The sequence below is a fragment of the Mus caroli genome, unplaced genomic scaffold (assembly GCF_978045245.1).
Source record: "Mus caroli unplaced genomic scaffold, Mus_caroli_1 scaffold_2, whole genome shotgun sequence".
NCBI classification, from domain to species: Eukaryota; Metazoa; Chordata; class Mammalia; order Rodentia; family Muridae; genus Mus; species Mus caroli.
In genome coordinates this window covers 33,254,106-33,267,994 of record NW_028227257.1, presented here as the reverse complement: position 1 = coordinate 33,267,994, position 13,889 = coordinate 33,254,106, and positions in this window count along the sequence as shown.

Sequence of the window (13,889 nt, the reverse complement as noted above, 5' to 3'; positions counted from 1 at the left end):
GAGACAGCTATAATAACTGAACAGAAAAAAGCAGCATTGTCTAGAACAGAGAAAGAGACAAGAACAGACAGTTCTCAACAAGAGGCTCTTGAGTATTTTGAATCCTGCTCAATTTCTTCCTTACTGAGACACCTGCTAATGCAAAGCAGAGAAACCCCTTGTCTATGTGGTTAGGAACCATTGTGAGACTGTGGTATGGACACTTCCTTATGCACTGATGAAAATTCAGTTGCTTAGGACTCTTGGAATGGGGGAGCTTGGCAGTAGTTAGTGAGACTGCATGTACAAATGTTCTCTAGCCAAGGAATACCAAGTTTAGGAACTGACTCTGAACTATCCCTTTCATGGTGTGAAAATGAACACACAGGCATAAGGCAGTTCATTATAGCATTGTTCATAATTTAAAAATATTTAATAGACATCTAAAGGAGAGCATTTCTTTTTCTCTTAGTGTAGACTTTAAAAATTAAAGTGTAATCACATCATTTTCCCATTTTGAATTCATTGCTTCTTTTTCTTTCTTACTGATGTGTGTATATTTATAATGCATATATGCATAATATATGCATATATTTACATAAATATATAAATACTGCTGAACCACTTAGTATTACTTGTATGCATATGATCTCAGGGCTGGCCACTTACTATTGGAAAAACCAATGAGGCAGCTCACCCCTGAGGACGACTGTCTTTCCTGCTTTCAACATTTCTCAATTGCCTGTAGTTTTTTGTGTGGGGCACCATAAGATTTTCCCCTTCCATGCTAGCATGCCTTTTAGTGTACTTCTTTAAGTCTTGATTAAGAAGCCATGTTGTTGAGGTGCCATGGGTATAGCTAGGAGGCACAATCTCCCAACAGACTTTCTGGTTCTTACAATCTCTTCACCTCTCTGTTCTGTGTGGTCTCCTGACTCTCAAGGTTCTGGAGTTGTGCTGTAGATGTATCAACTGTGGCCAGGCACTCTATGATCAGTTGTTCTCTGCATGTTGACTGGTTGTGGTTTTCTGTAGTAGTCTCTGCGGCAAATAGAAGTTCCTCTATACTTCTCTGTGGATATAAGAACAAATGTTTAGAATGCAGTTAGTGGTAGGAGTCGATTCTCCTCTAAGATCCATGACCTCCCTGGTTCCAGGGAGTTGGCTAGGTTTCCAGTACTAGGCATGGTTTCTTTCCTGCTAATCAGGTCTTACATCCAATTAGAGACCTATTGGTTACTGCCAAGATATAAGTGCCACTATTGCACTCAGGATTAGCGTGCAATGCTGATTGTTGTGGTATAAGCATCACAGCTGGGTAGGACTATTCATTGCTTCCCTCCCTTGGAGGCTTGCATAGAACCTTTCAGTACTATATAGAGGAAAATGTTTCAACAAACCTTGGTATAGCCATAAATAGGAGTGCTAGGCAGCTGTGAAAATACTGAGGTAGATGACATGTGAACTGAGATGGAGTGTGTTTTTGCACTTCAGTGAAAAATAAAATTTAAAAAGGGTATTTTTAGAATGTCTCCTCTATATACTAAAGAGTAGAAAAGGCATGTTTCTTTATAAAATTTTATATAGCAGGAGAGTAAGTGAGAACCTAGTAAGACTGACTCTTGGAACATCGTGGAACAGGATGGACGAGGTGATAGGCTATGAATGGGCGGAAAGGATGAGGGGTGGACTCTCCATCCATGTTAAATTTTATGTGCTCAGAATGGCTCTCAAGGACTATGTGCAAAAACCCTAAAGCTAAAGATAAACAGACGCAAACTGCACTTCAGCTGGATAGAAGAACCGCAAGAAAGCGGAGGGACGGCTGGTGAATCCAAACCTGTCTCAGCCTGGAGTGCTCTACTTCCTCAGAGCCTCCTCAGCATGGGCAAGGGCACTTTTGTGCAAAACGAACCCTGGAGAGATGAGGGAAAACCTGGTAGAATTGAGCTTTTCAAACAATCCTTCAAAGCTCTTACAGAAAAAATGCTTTTATGGGTTCTTAGCATAGGAGCAACTTGAAGTAGGTCTAGTGTGCAGATAATAAACAGGAGGGGAAAGATCACAGCAGACATTTGGTTACTAATGAAGGGTAATAGAGAGTACACAATCTTATGTAGACGGGGCCTCATGTAGCCCAGGCTGGCTTCCAACTCCCTATATAGGTGAAGATGACCTTGAATTTCTCTTCCTCCCACTCCTTTTGAGTACTGGAATTTCAGGTTTGCACCACCAAAATCCTCAACACCAAAGCATTGTGCATGCTAAGGACACAGCTTATCACCAGACATATACCCTAGTCCCATACATAGATAATTAGGAAAAAATTATAACCTCTCTCTGTCTCTCTCTCTGTCTGTCTCTCTGTCTCTGTCTCTCTCTGCCTCTCCCCTCCCCCTCCCTCTCTGTGTGTATATACATACAGGTGCTACAGAGGCCAGAAGAAAGTGTCAGATTCTCTGGAGGTAGTTACAGGTAGTTGGAGCTGAACTGCTCCAGAAAAATGAAAGACAAGGAAGGCTCTAATGGAGAGAGACGATGAACAAGGAGATGAAAGAGAGTTAAACATAGGAAGGTGTGTCCAAGTCAGCAGGGTAGGGCAGGGTCTACTCATGCTAGACAGTCAGAATGTCTGCTTCACATTCTCTTGGAGCAATTACTTGATGCAATTAACTGAACATAATAGGCACACAGGAAATATCTGTTGGTAGAACACCAGTTAGAGAGTAAGAAAATGTCCTTGATGTTCTTGTTTGATGCCTCTTTAGACAGTTCTCTTTCGGGATTTTATTTTTTATGTGGTGAAATCATGCTTTTGGTATGCTGGATTTACATTCATGGGTTCTTCACAGCAAAGGCTATCTGTATAGGGCTGGAGAGACAACTCAACTTGGTGGTCAGGAGCACTTAGTGGTACTGATGTTTGGGCTAAAAGATAAGTGGGAAAAGAATCATGGGAAGATCTGAAAGAAAAGAGAAATGGAAAGGCCCTATGGTGGGACCAACCTTGGGGCACTGGACAAATGGGAAGACAAGAAACTAAATACTGAGGAGGGTAAGCAGACATGTGTTATAAAATAACAGACCCACATTGATAAAGCCATATCCTTAAAAAGGTGGACCAAATTCTACTCAGGTTCTCTGAATCTGAAAATTGTGTTTTCTCATCATGAAAAGTCTTATATATGATGATAACGCTTAAAAAGGGTATAATGAAAAAAACTTTTACTTTCTACTTTATCTGTCTTGACTTAGCTGTTACCTCAGGGGTTGCCAGGCAACTCTGAGAGGAAGATGCCATCATGGGTTGGAGAGATGGCTCAGTGGTTAAGGGCACTCGCTGCTCTTCCAGAGGATTGGGTTTCATTCCCAGCACCCACATGGGAGCTGGTAACTGTCTGAAACATCACTTCTAGAGAATCCCAAACCATCTTCTGGTTTCTGTGGTGTACATGGTACACAGACATAAATGCAGACAAAACACCAATAGGCATAAAATAAGACAATGAATTAGTTAAAAGCATGCCATTAACCATGAAGAATGGTGCTCTTTCCCCGGGTTTTCTTGGAGGAAGCTACTCTTTGCAGCAACTCTTTCGTTCAAGCTCAAGGAAGAAAGGGTTAAAGGTTTAAGTTCTGCTTAATTTAGTCTCCATGGAAAGCATGGGGCTCAAGCAGCTTGTTTCAGTGACATAGAAGAGGGCAATATTGATGACTCTCTTGACAATGAGAAGAAGGCATTTCATCGCCCAGCGGTCTATGGTAGTCATCTTTCTGTCACAGTGATAGAATTACTGACAATCAACAGAAAAAAGATGTATTCTTGGCACATTGTTTCAAAGGCTTTTATTCTTCGTCATTTGATTGTGCCAAGGTCATGGAGCTGTTGTGAGGTGGAATATCACGGAAGGGAGCCTGTGGTGAGACTAAGCTATTTACTCCAGCTGCAGGGGATCTCAGAGAAAAACGGGAGGTGGGGACAAAATATAGTCCTCAAGGGCATGTCCTCAAAGGATCCAGTTCTGTCAACTTGGCTCCACCTCCTAAAATTTCTGTCACCTTCTAATTACCCATAATGGATTAGTCTGTAGATGAAGTCAAGTCCTCATGGGTTCAGTCCCCCAAAGGTCCCATCTCTGAACAGGGCTGCACTGGGGACCACACCTTTGGTGCATGGACCTTTGTGGGCCAATTTAGATCAGAGCCATGACCTTGCCCCAGTTTGTAAAGTAGCAAGTCTCAGGCTTCACAGCTTTGAGTCTGGTCCAGAGAAATCAAATTACTGGGGTCATTTTATACATGAACGCATCTTCTCCTTCTATAAGTGGTAGCTGGACAGCAGTCTGCTGACATTAAAATGCCCATGGGGGGATATTAAATGAATTCTGAATATGCATGACTGAGAAGATGGGAGACTAAACCCTCTATGACTGTGTTTTTCTCTTCCCTCCATTTAGTGAAGGCTTGGACAAACATCACAGTAGCCAGCACCCTGGGGCATCCTCAGTTGCAAAGAATCCTGAGTCTTGCTCTGTGTGAGTCCTGAGATGATCATTTCAGACATCTTTCTGAGTCAAGGTGTAGGCAGAGGGCTGTCTGTGGTCACCAGGGACTCTAGAATAACATTTGCTGTTTGAAGTCTCAGATCCACATGTCACTAAGGAAGAAGTGAGGAGGTCTAGATTGGTTTGGTGGTCTTCTCAGCACACCGGCACACTTGAGATAAACAAACAAACAAACAAACAAGGACCAAATAGAATGACCCAGACTTAGGGGCACTGCCACTCCCATGAGGGGCTCTGTGTCTCCTTTCTGCCCCATTGTGAGGATTGTTCCAAGAGAGGAGAGGAAGGGAGGAAGGGAGATGAGGATAGGGAAAGAGAGTAGGAAGAGGGAAGGGAAGTGACTACTCTCTGATTAGAAGTGAGAGTATAAGGGCCACAAACACTATGTGCCTTTGCCAGGGTAAAAAGCCCACCTCCAGTCACCCTACACCCGGTGGAACTTGGGAGTGTGGTGGCCAGTCTTTCAAATTGGGAAGGAAAAGAAAGAAAACATTCAAACCTAGTCTAACTTCCTTTGATTATTATTTTTTAAATAGAATATCATCAAGCATTCATAGCCAACAATGTCAGAGCTCAGCCTCTTGTGTCTGGTTGGGGTCCAATTGCCTGATCTGTGCAGGGTCATTTCTATAAAGGCCAGCAGTTCTATCTGAGGCTATATACTTCTGCCTCCAGCATTTCCCTCCTACCCACATCCTCTTTTTATAGATTATTACTGTTCAAATACATCAGGGCTTAAATGTATCATTAAACGTCCCTGGGTCCTGCTGGATATAGTGACTATAAAAATACTGGGACCTCAGTAAGGAAAATTTCTCTGAGAGGTCTTCAGGCATTTTGGATGTGTATTCTAACTCGGTAGGCCATTAAAGGAGGTGTTTGCTTTAAAGGAAAAGGAAATCCAACAACACACCAGAAAGGGTCAGCTCCATTAGGTCAGAACTGGATTCTAACCTGAAGAATGGTTGTAAACAGGCTTCTGCAGTAGCAGTCCTTGCATTCTCGAGGAATGTAGAAGGGAATCTGAATGTCCTTCCTAGGGTTTGGTTTGGGAATCTGTCAGAATAAATGGCTTTAAACATAGTACAACTGGGTAAATGTATTCTTTGCAACTGAAGATGTTTCTTTGCTTAGGATATCATAGTTTCTTTGTAGCTGGCAAGAAGCAGTTGGTCACCAAGCTCCACCTTCTACAGGGATCTGAATTTCTGACATCTTACTGAGAGCCATGTTATCATCCAGAATGGTCCTGTGGATCCTTTATCACTGGATGTCCAGTAGCTGGTGACTTTCCCTCTTCACATGCATATTCAAACACATATATACACACTAATAGATGCAAACATACACATATACAGGCTCTCATATATGTACATATGTGCTTCTAGATGATCATTTATTCATATTTTCATATACACAGTAAATATATTTATACACATAAGCTTATATTCATATACATACAGATGCCCCTTCTGCTTACACTCATTTATAGCACACTTATACATAAATGTATATATACACTAATGTATTATTGTTCACACAAAAGCACTCATGCCTTGTATGCTCTCAGAGACATTCACAACCACACTTGCATGCATTCATTCAGTCATACACATTTGTACAAACATAGCAATAAACTCACATATGTACACAAAACCAAACATATTTTCCCACACTCTTGTGCATAAAGATAATCATATTCACAAGTGCACACATATATTCACATGCTCACACAAACACCAGTGCATACTGGCCTTCACAGATGGCTCACAGGATCTCACACATTTTCACACATTTGCTTACCCTTTGTTCAGGAGTGTGAGTCCCAGCCTCCACAGGCTCAGTGAGCACTGATAAAACTCAGGCTACCCAAGGAGGCTGGAGGTTTCTAAAGCAACAGCACTAAGTCTTCACCTCTACGTGCCTGGCCTGGTCTAATGACTAAAGGCTACTCATCTGACCAGGCTCTGCTCAGAGCTGTGGGAAGGCTGGCTAGGGTGGGGTCACCTACAAGCCAGCCTCAAGGTGGTCCCAGAGAGGAGACACAACAGAGCTATCTGAAGATTTGGGCTGGGCAGGCAGAAGGCAACACCTACTAGGGGTGTTGCTTAGATACTTTGAGGTTTGGGAGTTGGGGAATCCAGAACAGGGCTAGGGATCTTTTGACCTCAGGAATAACTTCTAGCCAGAAAGCAGCTGAGCAGGATTTTGAGACAGCATAGATATCCTGCAGTTCTCCCCTTCTTCATCCCCAGAGGGTCACGAGGCCAGGTTTGTATTTAGTTACTGGTAATGATCTCGTTAGGAGTGTGAATAGGCCACCCTACCACAAGACATTCAGCCCTGTCAGCGGGCCTCCCCACCCATCTCTGCCTCCCTTGTGTGGCCTTACACAGGACATGAACTGTGATTAACAGACTCTCCGTGCTTAATAATGTGCAAAACAGCACTGAACAAGAAAAGTTGGAGACAATCAGACCGGGACATTGGCAGAGTAGGGGGTGATTGTCAACAGAGTCAGGACAATCCTGCAAGCAAGTCCTTAACAAAGCTGGCAGCATATAATGTCACAGCTGGCTGCTGGCAGGGTGCTGGGTGGACAGTGCCCCCATCCATCCAGGTGGTCAAGCTAAGCTGGTCTTTTAACTCTGCATTTCTTTAAAAAGAGGTGGGGGCGGGGTGTCTCCTGTTTCTTACAGGAAAGAAAATAAGAGGGGCCCATTGAACAAGAGAAAGAGATTAAGTAGGAAAGAAAGTGACAAGCGGATAATAAAGATTTCAATGGGGGTAATCTTTGTCATACAGAGACAAATATGAATGCTTTTGTTCTCGAGTTTAGATTAACCGTGTCCGGAGAGATTCCCAAATGGAAGTTGGTTGGCCGCACCACTTCTCTTGTGAAGTTCTGTGAAGGCAGATTGACTGTGGGTTGACAAAAGCCCTTGGAAAAAAACTATTGCCAATGAGCTATTTATGCCAACAACTGGGGCTGGGTGGGCTGAGTGTGAACAGACCACACCGGTTGTTGGCTAAACAGGCAAATTATTAAAGATGCAAGATGTGAGGGCATTTACCCTGCCTTTCTTCCGCTCACCGTATCATGCGCCTCAGGGTCACCTCAGCCCTGGGGATGCTGCTTAACATTCAAAAAAATCATAAAAGTTTGGTATTTTTAATATCCATCTCGGGTAGAAATTCTGATTTTTATCAGTTTGCATTCAAATTTCCACATATCAGGGGCCATTATCCACCATTCCCAGAGCAACAGGAAGTTGGTTTTATGGGAACATCATAATGAGGAGATTTGTTTGACTCTGAGGAAACTTAATGATTGATTAAGACCCAAGGAAAGGGCCAGAGAAACCAAGAATTCTCTGGGTGGAATTTATTTTTAGCCACGAGTAGGCTCTGGATTTTGAACCTGCTAGTAGGTCCAGGCTTCGGCCTAGGTGATTCTGACTTATTTCTAGTGTATTTATTCATTGCCGTGAACGTTGCAGGCACCTCTCTCTTAGTAAAATGTCCAGTGTTACCTCTCGATTGCCTTTGAACTGAGCAGTAAGGCTGCCTCCAACCCCAAGAGCCTTGCGATTTTTTTCCTCTGGCAAGGAGTTTTATTAACTTAAAAACAGAGCACCTGCTGGTGCCTTGGACTTGCCTTCAGAGCTCATCATGGTGGGCTGCAAAACACCAGCCCTTGGTTTTAGGATGCTGTGGGAACAGGGGAGAGAGGGAAGGTACTAGGGTTGGCACCGGCCCTGTGAAATATCTTAGTGATGAAATGTCTATAGAAATGACTTTTGTAACCCCACATCATTGCTCAAGGCTACAGAGGTCTTTAAAAGAGCAACTGGCCCAAGACACAGTTGTACAGGCAACAGAGGTGTCATAGGATATGGTGGGGATTGTATAGGGGAGTGCAGGGGACTTTATCAGGCAATGACACCATGGCATTTTGTGCCTGTGGTACTTTTTGGACCATGTTTCACTCAGGCAGGATGACTGACAGCTTTATTTTGTTCCAACTTAGCAGCTAGGATTTGCCTTGACAGCTGTGTGCACTTGTGCCTTACCTGGATTGGCAGGTTACAGAGAAAGAGCCCGGGGGTCCTCCTCACCCCACCTTGTGCAGTCCAGGGTCAGGATCAGTGTCTTAGATGACCCACAGAGGCCACTGTTTCTTCTATCACTTCCCCCGCAGCATTGCCCTGCTGTCTTCAGAATCTCCAAATGCAGGCTTTGTTTAAGCCCTTTATCATTTTTGTGCAATTAAAGCAGAAGCTGTGAGAGTCTGTCTCCCACTGGAGTGGCAGTGCATTCTCAGAAGGACTCCTTCCTGCAAATCCTGCACTGGGCTCACTGGAAATTCTTGAAACAGTTGCTTCCATCAAAATAACACTTAATAGTTGCTGTTAAACCATCTCTTCGTGAGCGTGGTGGTGAACCCAGGTCTAGGGAAGCTGATGGCAAGTTTGAAGCTGACCTGTGATATATAATAACTCCCTGTCTCCAAAAACAAAAACAAAACCCCAAGATAACCTTCCCCAAAACAACACCTTCCTAAACACAACAACAAAAGTGTGTGTGTGTGTGTGTGTGTGTGTGTGTGTGTGTGTATGCATATATGCATGTGTAGAAGTGAGAGGAGGAGGCCAGAGGATGCCTTTCTCCAAATTAATTTTTGAGGCAGGGTCTCTCCCTGAACTTGGGGCTCACTACTTGTCTAGGCTGGCTGATGAATCAATCCCTGGGATTTTTCTCTTTCTCTGCCTCCAAGTGCTGAAATTTCAGGTCTGTACCACCATGCCCAGCTTTTAACAAGGGTTCTGGGATCTGAACTCAGGCCCTCAGACATGCCCAGCTTTTAACAAGGGTTCTTGGATCTGAACTCAGGCCCTCAGACATGAATAACAAGCACTTTACCCAGTGATCTGTCTCCTCTGTCCTGAAAACTCAAGACCGAACCTGTGCATTCATAAACAAACCAAAGGCATTAATTAGCAGATGGAGGGTGTGAAGTCTGCTGTGACACTGTTCCCCAGTACACACTGACCACAAAGCTTGCCTACCAACACTGGCTCTCTTTGCTGGAACATTTTCTGGCTCACTATTAGTGCTGGTCTGAAGTGTTAGGAAGCTGACTTCTTTTTTAGGAGGGAGCCATTTCCCCATCCATGCTGCTGAAGTGGGAGTTAACCCCACATCATCTTGATTCCCTTCCCGGATGGGAATCACACAATGCTCACTGTAGGAGCTGTACATCTATGTCTCCTTCACCCCAGGCCTGTCTCATCCCTCCTTAATTCACTGCCCAAAGCCTGTCTCTGGCCCCATCAGTGTTTGAGAGCAAAGCTGACTCCATTCTTGGTATCATTCCCTACCAGGTTAGCAGTGAGACCAGAATAAAATAAGCAAAGCTGTTGTCTAAGATCAGCCGAGTTCAATAGGATATTATCAGGAAGTACTTCAAAACTGAAAAGGAAAAAAATGCAAACAAATCATTGCACTTAAGGAGCACATGACTAGGAAGCCAGTGCATTTAGTAAGGTCCCTGACCACTTGAGGCATTTCTTGGCTAGCACTGGTCAAGTGACAGATGGGCACAGCAACTGTTGATTTAGTCTCCTATTTGGTTTTGCTTTCAGGTTTCAGTCCTGAGGACTTAGGAGGGGTTGCCTGGGGGGAGCAGGGACATCTGGATGGTTTCCAGGGAAAATCAGGATGAGCCATCTTCCTGGCTTGTTCAAGCCTGATGATTCTCATTAGACTCGGGCAAACTCTCTGAGGGAGAGGCCAGGGCAAGGCTATGCACCATCTTGCAGTAGTAACAGCATTGGGCATGACGTTTGTGGACTATTTGTGGACTCCTTCCCCAGATCAGCTTTTCTAAATCCCACTCACAACAACATTTGAGTAGGTATTATACTCATATGCTAAAATTATTCAAACAGGAACAATGAAACCAAAGGCAGACACATCCCTGTCCCCTAGCTCTGTTCTGCAGAGGCACACTGGTGTCATCTCCTCCTGTACTGTGAAGATGGATTTGACCATCTTGATGGCTCAAAACCAGAACTGCAGAGTGGTAAGCCAGCTTCTTTAACTTGTTTTACAAGGTTTTCAAAGTTAGTTTTTAGCTTAGCATATACAGTAACAGGTGTCTTCAAAGCATCTTTATGCACACATGTCCCTTCAAGTCATCCTCATTTGTCTTCCTCCCTGATTGGACTCCCTCTGCTCTAGCTTTAATCTAGCTGATCCTCCAGTAAGTCTCAGTAACTGCTTTCTTACTTCCTGTATCCCATTATCCTCTCGGTTTCTCCACTTGCTGAGCCAACTTCAGCTTCTGAGGTTCCTGATCCCTGGAGTATGGGTTAGAATACTGTCAAGATGCACTGTCAGTCCTATGTCTGGGTTTGGCTCAAGGACTTTTTTATTATCATTATTATTATTATTATTATCAATTATTATTATTATTATTATTTTAGATGCTACAAGTGAAGAAGCAAAGTACTTGTTAACTACTTTTCTCCTGCAAGAACTTTACACACATCCACATTAAGAACATAGTCCAACACTCACCTGTGGTCTCCCTTCCCCCAGCCTGGAACCTGCTGGCTCAGGGGTGGAGTTTCTGTGGTCTCCCTTCCCCCAGCCTGGAACCTGCTGGCTCAGGGGTGGAGTTTCCTGCTCATTCGTTCTGCCACGCCCACTGCTGGACCCTGTCGCTTTGCTGCTTGGAGCCACACATGTCTTCATCCTGCTACTGGACCCCGAGTTACTTGGCGGGAAATCGGGTTCCCTCCCCCTTCCTTTATAACTGAATGTCGAAACTAGTAAAGGGGGGCTTTGAACATGAAATCGTCTTGGCCTCGTTCTTTCTCCCTCCCCATCTAGTATCCTCTCTTTTCAGCTCAAACTGCCATCCTCAGTTGAACCATTCACGTTGCGGACTGCCGGGCAGCAACACTCACCCATACCCTGCTATGTAGGGCAAAGACATGGTATGAACTGTCATACTATGGAGCCACATTCAACTTTCCTTTGTAAATTTGGCAGTGGCCATGGCTCTAAATTAATTTCTCTTTCATAGTCTCTTGCTGTATTTGAAGACATTAATGGGTAACAGGGATACCTGCTGGAGACAGTCATAACTAACAGACACACAAGTTAATGGATAGCACCAAGCCCAGAGGAACGCTCTTGAGTTCTCTGAAGAATGGAGAGCACATGGGAGTGGAGAAGTGAATTTTGCAGACAGAAGTAGAGAAATCTAGCAAGGCTTTATGATTTGCTTCTACTCTAAACAATTGCTATTGGCTGCTTTTTTCAGGATTTTCCATATGTATGGATGAATTATAATTGTATTTGATGTTTTCAAGACCAAAAAAAAGATGATGGGAAGAGGGAGTCAAGTGACTGTCAGAGGGAATGGAGCAAAAGAAATAAAAATCAACTCAGAGCTTGACGTCCTCCTCTTCTAAGGTCTATTAGTGTGCATTGCTAGTGCTCGCCTCTGCTCTGGAAGAGTGGGAGTTCAGTATATATTCGCAGAAACCTAGTTTAACAAGTCTGTTAGTGTTTATTGGAGTTTAATGTTCTTGAGCGACTGAGCCAGAAGAAAAAAAAAACAGCATTCTGTTTTTGATAAAAATTTAAATAAATGATTATAATGTTTCTCCCTCTTAGATTTCATAAGTTATAAAAATGCTGAACAGCAGATAACACAGCTCTGAATTTCAATGGCTTTTGTACCATGAATACAACTACAATAGCAAATAGACTCATCACTAGATCTCAATTTGTTTATAAAAGATCCCAGCTGTTGCCCAATGTTCCCAATGGGTGAAGGCAGTTTTGTTCACAGGAGTAGGTATCTGGCTATTGAAAAGGCGTTTTTCAGGCTTTATTGGTGAGAAGAATCAGCCCAAAGAATAATGCAATTATGAACGACTGCTTGGATATGTGAGTTGAAAGTATTCAGAGGGAGGGTGGAACAGCTAATAATCTGTAAGAGTAGTTTTGAAAATAATGACATTTAACCTATCATAGCATTGTTCTCAGAAAGGGACAAACTTCTGTAATGCATAATGAAATCCTGGCGCAATAATAAAACTGAGCACTCTAGAAATTTTACTGTACCAAGTCACACACACACATGGACTAATAACCAATGCACAGAAAACATGCTTAAGAAACTTCTCCTTATACTTGTCAAGTTAACAAAGGAAAACCTAAATGATTATTCAAAGCAGGATGTGAGGAGCAGCTGCTAATCTGATTACAGTAATGGCATGCCTGATGTATTTATTTGAAGTGGGGATCGCTGAATGGCACTGTTATTAGCAAGCTTGCTCTGTTTGCTGGAATGATGATACATATTTAAAAATCTGTCTTTGAATATGGAAGGCTGAGCACATGGACAATAGAAGAGGGTCTTTTGCTTTCTTGTTTTCCCTTATGGTCTGTCCCACCCCAGCCATTCTAAGTCTGGTGTCCTTGGGTGCTGATGTCCGATACACTCATGGCATCCTAGAGGAATGGAGCCAAGAACTGTGTTCCCTGAGCTATTTAAGCATCTCTGTGGACTCTCCTAGTTTTAGAGGGGAATTTAGAAATAATTTCCACTGCTTTTTTAGATGGCCCACCAACCTTAAAACCACACATTTAAATTTGTGAGTAGGAATCATTATCTAAAATATTCATAGTATCATAGGCTGCAGGTGGGACAAGCTAGATCTGAGACCTTCCTGTCCTCATGATTTGTGCTTTGATGAAGAAAGAGGGAAAGAAGTATGTGTTGAAATCCTTGTTTTGGTCCAGTTTCATTACTGGACATTTAAACTCTGTGGCTTTAGTTCTTTCCACTCTGTATATACATCCAAATCTTTGATTGGAACAAAAAATTTTAGTCCATCAAAATATAAGAATGGAATCAGCATGTGCTTTAAAAAGGGATGTGTATGAATACCAAAAGAGAATCAGAAAATGCTCTGATCTGAAGGTTTACATACCTCCCAACTCATTTTCAGAAACTGAATTACCAGTCTTGTGGGTTAGGAGATGGGGCTTTGAGACTGAGACCACAGAGAGGTGGCCCCCTCACCAACAGTCACTCCGGAAGACTACCTTGCCCACTGCACCAGAAAGGACTTAGGTGCATCCACGCACCAGGTTCTGAATCTGTTGGTGCCTTCATCACTGACTTCCCAGTCTCTCAAACAGAGAAATACATGTCCTAGAAGAAAACTAGGAGAGAAGTATAATCCAAGCCATACTAGTACCCCCAGTACCAAAGGTACCAGAGGCTCTTTGGCATCTATGGCTAGCTCTTACTCAACTGGT